A 9,340-nucleotide genomic window follows, 5' to 3' on the forward strand; every position below is an offset into this window, starting at 1 on the left:
CAGAGAAGACCTCCATGGGTCTTTACCAAGATCGTGAACTTCCTGCTCTGGATAAAGAGAACAATGAGAGCAGAGATTGGACTCAGCCCTCTCTGTGACTTCTTTGGGGAAGAATCTAGACCTTCATGGTTGGAGACTACCAAGGCCTTAATAAATATCATCTAAAGATTGTAAATGCGGGTTTCTTCTTTAATCATTGAACGGCAGTCATTAGGTACCAGCTGTGTGCCAGGACTGCCTCTGTTCACTCTGTTCACACTTCTCCTCTGTTTTCTGCTTCCTCCTCTTCCCCCACCTCCCACCACCTCCTCCTAAACCTCATGCACTATTGTCACCCAGCTTGACTTCCACACTTCTCTGTGGCTGACCCTCTGCCAGCTGAGTCTAGGCTCCATCAGGAAAGTTGAGTCTACTCCTAGGGAAAAATTAAACCTTTCTGGTCCTGGGTCTCAAGATAAACTTTGTATGTCCTCCAAACTGCTCCATTCCACCTCTATCCTACAATTTTATAGGAAGAAGAACAGGAGTGAGGAAGGGCTGGGGGTATTACCTGAGGGACCCTAGAAGCCAAAAGTCCATGACAGTGAACCCTCAGGTCCTTATCTCCATCCCACTGGGGAGAAGTAAAAGCCCAGTCAGAGTAGAAATATATCATCAAGTCAAGGATCCAGGAGCTTGGAAGGCTGGGAAGCTGAGTATGCCAGTTTGGGTCCAACCATGCCCAGTTCTCCTCTGAATCCAGATCACCTTCCATCCTCCCTGGATCCCTGCTCCCTTCTTGTTCTGCTTAACTGTAAGAGTCACTTAGAAGGTCCCCCTGGCCACTAGCTTCTGCCCCTCCTGATGACCTTGACATAAGCAAATCCCTCCCTCTCTACCTCAACCCAATGCTCCCTGATTCCATGTTCTTTCTAGCAGGACTCGTCTATTGTGCTTCCAGATGCCTCATACCTGAGACAGGCATGACTGAGAAGGGCTCTGAGGGGTCAGCTTCTGCTGGCTCCAGAGTGGAATCCTAGAGATGGGTGAGCATAATCTTTCCCTAGAGCTCTAGGCTTCACCTCACTTCAGGAAGCTGAGCTGCTCACGTCCATCCCAACATCCCCATCGGCTCAGAGTTCACTGACAGGCCATTCATTCACAGCCTTAGCTCTTTTGGTCTTTGATGGCAACCTGGTTTCTGTCTTAAGATTCTCCTATGGTCACTAAGCTACAGCTGCCTTTTTAGTAAGAGAGAGATTTTCTGCAGAAGGACTAGGAAGCATTACTTTTGCCAGCTATCAGCAAACAAATAGATATTGAGCAGACACTAGGTGCCAGGCACTGGAGATTCAGAAGTGATCATGGCAGGTGCCATTCATGCACTCATGAAACTTACAGTCTTAAAGACTTTTATCAGAATATCCCAAGGTCTCCTTCCTTGGCCCAGGTGGGTCATATCCACCTGAATCTGTGTGGGAAATCCCACACAAATGAAAAACATTTTGTTTAAGGATAATAGCATTAATTTTTTTTACAAGTTAGAGTTTTCACATGCATTGCCACACTTAGCCCTAGAACAGTTGTTTATGGGATGGGCAATGATTTGGAGGCCTTCTGGTCTGAAAGTTTCCAATCTGCACTCAGTGGAACCCCACCCCTGGGGTAAGGGAGGGATGCAGGGAGAAAAATCACAGCCAGGGCAGCAATTTCTTTATGTTTTACATCTGGGGTACCTTGTGGGGTATATACTTCAGTACAAATTCTGATAGGTAAGAGGTACCACATTTCCTTATCTTCCTTCAATCATATCAGATTCTGTAAGGTACATGGTGTCAGCAAATGGAGAATAGCCTCTAATCTGCAGGCCATCATGGTTACTGCTGCATCCTTAGTTTCCAAGCCTACAGTGACCCTTCAAAGATGTATGGCCCTTAACTTGGGGGCCACACTCATGGTAGGAGACTCTGTTGAAGCTGGGTTCCCCCATGCCTGGGCCAGTCTAGCCAGGCATTCCCAAAAGCTGTCCCCTCCAAGGTCTTGACGCCAATCTGGGGCACTGCTTTGGAGTTAAGTCTAGCTCACAGCTATGGATGAATACCTCTTGACCAAAAAACACACATCACCACTAAATTCATTTTTGCATGGGGGAAATATCTCCCTCAGGATTCCTATTCCCCTCAAAGTCATGTCCTCTCACATCTTGTTGCCAACAAAGATCTCTTTAACAGAGTATCATAATTAGATCTTAACCACTTTTCTCGATGAGGGAAGAACAGTTAATTTCATACAGCTTCGGTTTGGGTTCTCAAAATATTCAAGACAAAGATATAGCAAGATCATGCTTGGAAAAAGAAAATGTAGGGATCAAAACAAAAACATATGACAACTATATACACAAATGCACACAAATATATATGTATATGCACGTGTGTGTGTAATCATACATAAAATAAATCTATGTGTTTAGATCTATCTATATAATTTCAAAAAATTATTCTGATACATGTATAATCCATTTAAGAAAAAGATCCTATGATTTAAAACAGTTGAAAGCCTCTGCTATACCCCACATCCTCTTCTGACAGATGAAGCTAATGACACCAGAAAGAGGCAATTTATCCACACAACTGAACTGATGCCCAAGTCTCTTAAATCCCAACTCAGGTCTCTTCCAACTGAGAGATAAAGGATTGGAACTACAAGGGGTATTAAAAGTGATCTTACAACCATGCCCATGATAACTTCCCAGTCCCCCTGACTAAGATGTTTTCCAGCCTCTGTTTCAACAACTCCCTGGAGAGGAAGCATCTCACCCAAGCAACCATTACAAGACAACACTTTCCTTTGCTGAGCTGAAATCTGCCCATCATGGTTTCCACCACATCCAAATGTGATAGAGAGGAAAGCCTGCTGGAAAGCATGTGCCTTTTGTGTTGTGTGTCTGTGTGTGTATACTCTCTGTAATCATGTAGGCACATCACTTTGCATCTGTAAGTCTGTTTTATTTTAAAATGTGATTAATGATAGCTCCCATGCATAATGTGGAGAATTCAGTGAAAAAACTTATGTAAAGCCCCTTGTACATGCTCTGGAACATAGTAAAGTATGGATTAATATTAGCGCTCTTGTCTTTCCTTTTCCCTAATGTTCCCTAGTAGGTCCTTGGGTATTGCAAATGATTAGGCACTCAACTACTAGCTGAAAGGTTGGTGGTTCAAACCCACCCAGAGGAAACTCAGAAGATAAGCCTTGCAATCTGCTTCAGAAAATTAACAGCCTTGAAAACTCTGCGGAGCAGTTCTGCTCTGTATACATGGGGTCGCCATGAGTCAAAATCAACTCGATGGCAACTAACAACAACAAACAACAGTGTCTCCTACATTGTATTTGTGCATATATTAGCAGGTAATTCTGTTAACAAATAACAGCCTCAAATTATTTGAAGATAGCTATGATGCACCCCTCCTCCAGCCCATCTTTTCCTTACAGGAGTCAACTGGGAGTTAATTCACCAATAAGGACAGTCTCCTCCAGTACACTCATCAGAGGTGGTTACCCTCTTGGGACAAGTCTTTCTTCCCTTTTTAGCTGATGTCATTATATCCTTTATGGGCACAAGATAAAAGCTTGTCCCCTCTGCCTCTGTGAGTAGTGAGACAAAGGTGAGATTTCTGGAGGGATAGGGGCCAAGACAAAAATAACAAACAGGTTCAAACCCTACTGATTCTGGCCCCCATTACTTCCTCAGGAATTATTGAGTATTACTTATAAGTTGTATGAAGGTATTTAAAACGCTCACAGCCAACATCCAAGGTCTTGCAATACAACACCAAGGAGGGCTGGATAGCAGACTCCTAAAATCTTTTGTGTGATGTTCAGTGACTTGATGAATTAAACACAATCCGGGAACAGACCCTTGGTCTTCCAGGCTTAGAAACCTGAGACAAGGGAATATAAAAAAGTCCAGAGTTTTGCAATCATATATTGGAGGTTCTGACAAATGATTCTGAAGAGAGAATAGTATAGACATTGGTATCACAATAAATCATCCTGTCACAATTCCACAATGAAATGCTCTAAGAGGCCTGGCATGTTTCTTATGAGGGCCACACACCTGGTTCTTTCATGAGGCAGACTTGTAAGGGTTGGCTGGAATGGTTTAGATCTTCTCCTTTGTTAACAGGTTTTTCCAATGTTACTCCCCAGTACTTTGTCAGATACAGAGGCACTCAATAGCAGAGAGGTCTCTACAACTAGAGGATATCATGCTAAGACTGGAAGACAGATGGGAGATGTGACACAAAAATTCTTAGGCGTGAATTAGAGTTTCCAAGCCTTAACACTTGGTTATACCTGCCTTGAACTTTGAGACTGAGAGAAAGAGAGGGAGAAAGAAAGACCCACAAGTTTTGCAATCATATACTGGAAGTTCTGATAAGAAATTGAGCAACATCCCTCTTACCTACCTCAAACCATACCACTGGCCACATGCCATCCAGATGCTGTAAGAAAGCACACAGCACTAACCCCTGAGCGATATGGGAACAGAAAGAGCCCTTTAGAAGGTTAAGGTTTGACCTTCAGGCCCTATCAAAAGGAAATGCTTTGGGGAAGGGAAATGGCCTTGATGGGAGATATTTCTGGGGAGAGAAAGATCCCCAGACCAGGGGGAGAGGGGGCTCTTTTTTTTTAAGAAGTAAATAATTTATTTACTGGATGAAAAACATTATTTGCACTTATATTTTTTTAGAATTTAATTTATAACTTTATTTGTAACTTTTCATAGAATAGAACACAATTTTCGAAGTTTTCCAAACTGTGTTAATGTCTTTTGAAAAAATTCAAGTGTTTCATTCCCCCTTGCAATACCTTACTAAAGTAGAGATTTTCTTTAATATAAACCTCATTTTTTTTTCATTCATTAATCCAAACATTTATTATCACCTTTTTTTTTTAGCTTCTTATTTTTTTTTGTTTGTTTTTATTGTGCTTTAGGTGAAGGTTTACAGAGCAAATTAGTTTCTCATTAAACAAATAATATACATATTGTTTTGTGACATTGGTTGCCAACAAAATGACACGTCAACACTCTCCTTTTCTTGACCTTGGGTTCCCCATTACCAGCTTTCCTGTCCCCTGCTACTTTCTTGTCCTTGCCCCTGGGCTTGTGTGCCCATTTAGTCTTGGTTTGTTTCACGGGCCTGTCTAATCTTTGGCTGAAGGGTGAACCTCAGGAGTAACTTTATCACTGAGCTATAAGGGTGTCTGGGGGCCATACTCACTGGGTTTCTCCAGTCTCTGTCAGACCTGTAAGTCTGGTCTTTTTTTTATGATTTAAAATTTTGTTCTACGTTTTTCTCCATCTCTGTCCAGGACCGTCTATTGGGATCTCTGTCAGGGCAGTTGGTGATGGTAGCCGAGCACCATCCAGTTGTGCTAGACTCAGTCTGGTGGAGGCTGTGGTGGTTGTGGTGCATTAGTCTTTTGAACTAATCTTTCCCTTATATCTTTGGTTTTCTTCATTCTCCCTTGCTCCAGATAGGGTGGGACCAGTGGAGTATCTTAGATGGCTGCTCACAAGCTTTTAAGATGGGGGATGGGGGGGTAGGAGCTCTCGATTGTGATCCAAGGTCACATCAACAGTGACATCACAACCCAGCATATCACTCTTTTCCAACTAGCTCCCACCCAGAAATGTAGTAAATATCAGCTTATCTTTTCTGAGTGTGTTACAATTGTCCCAGTATGGTAAGGTGGGTGCGCTGTTCTCATCCATATCCACTTATTCTCTCTTATCCTCTATAGTTCTCTCTCTATCCATCACCCTAGACTTTTATTCACTCCAGGAAGGTACTGAATTATCTACAATCCTATATGCAGACCTTGTCCTTCCCTATACTTTTTGTTATTGGTGATTAAGGAACACAACAAGGGGAAATTAAGGGTTTTATAGTGGATACCAAAACTCTGAAAAGCTCATAGATGTATATCTGTCCTATTGACATTTTTCTCTCCTTATTCCTGCCCTTTCCCCATCCTTGCCACTACAGAGGCAAAATGGAAGTGCCACCCTCCCTACTCCAATACACAACCTACATTCTGCTTCACTGACAAGTCTCTCCGTCAAAACTGTTTTTGATGTCGTGCAAATACCTCAGAAATTCTATTATCCCAATCTAATAGGAATTCAGAGATAATAGCAACAAAGTTGAGTCTCATGGCCAGATGAAATCAACTAGGGCCAAGTTCTGGTCCCTTAAACCTACAGATGCTGATTTTGCCATAACTTAAGAGAACTATCAAGCTCATGGAAATCAGCTTATAAGAGCAGACTCAGATGTCATGTATGAATGCAGGAATGTCAAGTCATTGTGCCATTGTCATCAACTACATGGATACTTACATAGAATGGCCCTGCCTATGTTTAATAGAGACTAGATGTCGTTCAGTGAGAAGCTAAGGCCCAAGAAAATTGCCCCTCATGGGCTAGGCATGACATTCTCCTATATGTTGGGGAAGCACATCAGGAAATAAAGAATAAAAGTAAAGGAAGTAGGTGATCTGAACGAACATTTCCATCATGATGTGATAGCCACTGAAATACCTTTCTCTTCTAAGAGAGCCAGAGTCACATATCAGAGATATAGACAGAAACTTTTACTCTTCAGCGCCTCCTTAATTTTTCCCCTAGATTCCATGAATCACATAGGAAATGGGAACATTTGTAGAGTCATAGATAAGAGCACAGGCTCTGGAATCAGACCCCTGCATTTCTCATCCCTGCTCCCCCGCCCCCAGCTTTAGAGCTGAGTGACGCTGGACAAGTCCCTTGCCTTCCTAGTGCCTTAGATTTCTCATCTGTGGTGGAGTGAGGATCTATGGTCAGTAATAAACAAATATTAGCCAGTATTGTGATATTTGTATTATTTCCTCATTTGTTCAGCAAACAAAAAATTTGATCATATCTTCTTTTCAATCTTTTTCTATTATTAATTTTTACTTAGACACAGATTTTAAAAATCACAAGTCACACATGATTTTTCACCATCTTTTAGTTTAGCTCCTCCTTGTCACATCAAAGCAGATAATTTAGCCACTCCAATGAGCCTTGTTCCAGATGAGATTTCTTTCTTAGGTGGGTAGCTGTATAAGGGTAGTCTTTTCTCCATGTCTGCCACTTCAGTATGCGTTCCACTTTCTTAAATTTCTCTTCTGGATTTTGTGAGAATGTTCCTCCATGGCCTTGGTCATTGGACTAGTTATTGAAGTTAAAAGAAAAATTTTCCCTGACCCCTCCATTCTCAGCCTGACCAGCATATCATGTAAGGATGGCTCTGCTTACGGGCCCCTGGAGAACTCTCTAAGAACCAACCTAACTAGGGAGGTAGACAGGAATAGGGGTGGTGGGAAAGGGCAGGTCCTGAGACATTGGAGTACTTGGGTTCTTGTTTAGCCTTTCTTCTTGTGTGAGGAGCTGGTGATTTCAAATGATTCTAAAGCAAGGGAGTGGTTCATGAAGCTGTGGGGGCTCTAACAATTCAGAGGAGTGGCCAGCCTGGTCATGATGGACACAGAGCCCTGAAATTCTCTAGCTTAAAGGCAGTAGAATACCTCTTCCAGGCACAGAGCAAACAAAGCCCAGCCGTAAAGGTTCCATAGAACTGTGCTCTGCCACTCCAGCCCTTTAGACTTCAGATACCACCGAAAGCCACAAACTCTGCTCTGAAATCCTTCTCTAGTTTCTGTCTTTACAGAGATTAAATCAGTCTCCCAGCTGCAACTAACTAGCTCATAGCACTTAATTCCTTGTGACCCAGACCAATTACCTAAGGCAACGTATCCATCAGGCAACAACAAAGGTTATCTAGCCAGGTGTCAAAACAAACATGACAAGATGCTGGAGAAAAACATGAATTAAATGGGAACACCATTGTAAGGAGGATACCTTCATCTGAAGGAATGAACCCTGTAATATTAAAGAAAGAGAAAAGAAGCATATAGTATAAACCATAATTTCTTTCTTGCTTATGTTCATTTCAGGGGCCATCAGCCAAGTCTTCCCTCCATCATTGTTGTTAGGTGTCGTCAAGTCATAGAAACCTCATGTGTTACAGAATAGAACTGCCTCATTGGCTTTTCTAGGCTGCAATCTTTATGAGAGCAGATCATCAGGTTTTAGAAAAAAAGAGAACAGTTAGGCTTAGAGAGAAATGAGCGAATGAGGGAGATAGGGAGCAGAAGCAAAGGGACCACTTCCCTTTATAGTCAAGCTGAGAAGAGCTGAACAGATGAGGAGGAGAGGCCATCTAACCACAGAGCAGAGCATGGGCCAAAGGCTCGGGGCACAAGTGAGGTCAAGGCTTCCCCTAAGCTTTGCAAACTAAAGGGTCTTATTCCTTTTCATAAATTACCAGCACTTGACTGAAAGTCTGGGTCCATGCTACCAGTAGTACAAAAAGGTAAGATTATGGAAATGAGGAAGTAGTATTGAACTGTAATATTACATAGCATCATAAAAATTGGGAAAGTCTGAAGAGTTTAAGCCTCTTTAAAACAATGTCCAAGCAAGAGGATATAACTAAGATACATTTTTTTCTCTCAGTAAATGTCTTCATAGAAAATAAACCCAAAAACCAAACCCGTTGCCACTGAGTCGGTTCCAACTCACAGCGACCCTGTAGGACAGAGCAGAACTGCCCCATAGAGTTTCCAAGGAGTGCCTGGTGGATTGCAACCGCCGACCCTTTGGTTAGCAGCTGTAGCACTGAACCACTATACCACCAGGGTTTCCTCATAGAAAATAGATATAGATAAATTATTCTATTTTGATGTTTTCACAGTATTAATATTCTACTATCCAGAAATTCTACTTCTGAAAAGTTAACCTGTGATAGACCCAGAATATACATAGAAAGAAAAAACAAAGTGTGTAAAATTGCTTATCACAGCATTATTTATTTATTTATTTTATTGTTGTAATTAATGAACTTTACATTTCAAGTTAGTCTCCCATACAGAATTTTTTTTTTTAACATACATTGTTATGAGACCCTAACCGCTCACCCCATTCTGCGACAGCACACTCCTCCCCTCTGCCTTTGATTCCCCATGAACATTCAACCAGCTCCTAACTCTCTCTGCCTTCCCTTCTCACCTCTGGACAGAAGCCACCCCTTTGGTCTCTTGTATCTACTTGTCTAAGAGGCACATTCTTCACAAGTATTACTGTATGTCCCACATTCCAGTCCAATCTCTGTCTGAAGAGTTGACCTCGGAAATTGTTTTAGTTCTGGGGTGATGGAGAGACCAGGGGCCATGCCTTCTGGGGCGCCTCCAGTCTTAGTCAGACCATTAAGTC

The sequence above is a fragment of the Trichechus manatus genome, unplaced genomic scaffold, assembly GCF_000243295.1.
Source record: "Trichechus manatus latirostris isolate Lorelei unplaced genomic scaffold, TriManLat1.0 scaffold00043, whole genome shotgun sequence".
Lineage (NCBI taxonomy): Eukaryota > Metazoa > Chordata > Mammalia > Sirenia > Trichechidae > Trichechus > Trichechus manatus.